The sequence below is a fragment of the Sinocyclocheilus anshuiensis genome, unplaced genomic scaffold, assembly GCF_001515605.1.
Source record: "Sinocyclocheilus anshuiensis isolate Anshui unplaced genomic scaffold, SAMN03320099.WGS_v1.1 scaffold2425, whole genome shotgun sequence".
NCBI classification, from domain to species: Eukaryota; Metazoa; Chordata; class Actinopteri; order Cypriniformes; family Cyprinidae; genus Sinocyclocheilus; species Sinocyclocheilus anshuiensis.
The window spans coordinates 2,014-3,189 of NW_015552532.1; positions in this window are offsets into that span (position 1 = coordinate 2,014).

Consider the following 1,176-nt stretch of genomic DNA (forward strand, 5'->3'; position numbering starts at 1 on the left):
TCTTTGCAACTTTACAGATCTTCTTTATGCACCAAGAGCTTGTAACACTCCAAAGAGAAAGGAAAAATTTGCATCGCATCATATGACCCCTTTAACTTTTTAATTAAAGGGCAATACTTTCTCTTGGAATTGATTTTCAGGTGCAATTATTTCCTTTCCAGGTTTTTTCCCCCTAACCATATGAAAGCATCAACTTCACCTAAGTCAGTTTTTTGTCTTTCTTTCTTTCTTTCTTTCTATAATTATATTATATTATATTTGTATCTAAGTACTGTAACTTTTCGGGGGCAATATATATATATATATATATATATAGTAAATACTTTGTTGATTGATTTTCATATTATGATTGAAAATCAAGTCTGAGACAAGGGTATAACAATAAAATTTATACATAAATGTCATTTAAAATGTTGCAGAAATAAATAGTAATGATAACATACACAAACACACACACACACATACTGTATAATATCAGTATAGGGGTCACTGTAAAGGCCAATTTAACCGTACATTTCAATTATCTGAGACATTTTTGCACTGAATCCCGATTGTTTTCTGACCCTTGTGATGGAAAGCAAAAATACTGAGGATCTTTGTTCTTGGTTGAGCTGCTTGGTCTAAACCTGAGTTTGATACCAACTTAAAAAGCAATCACTAAGCCGCTCAGGTTTTGATAATATTTTGTCCTTTGCGTGGTTCTGTGTGCTGCGCTGTGCACTGTGATTTAATGATGGTGGGAAAAGCATTGAGGAAGGTGATGGGCTTAATTGGCATGCAGGGAAAGTAAATGTTCTCACTCTGTTGATCAGACGAGCAGCGGGGCATGACAGGCATACAGTATCACATAGACTTCATTAGAGCCTCGGTCTGAGCCACGGGGGCGCAGAGGAAGACGGGGGGTTGCGGGTACTACAGAGTCAATGCTGAGCAGTCTGGCACAAGTGCTTGTGATTCCATATTTGAACAACCACAAGAAAGCCAGACAGGAAACGCAGACGCTGCCACAGTCACAGCCGGACGGTTTAGAGTCTTTATTGCGAGGATTATTATTGGGATCCAATATGTGGGTCTTTCTTCAGCTATTTTGGTCCTGTAAACCTTTAAAAAATAAGCACTCTTAAAACATATTTTCACACACTCACTAAATTATTGTATTTGTCTGCTAACAATGTC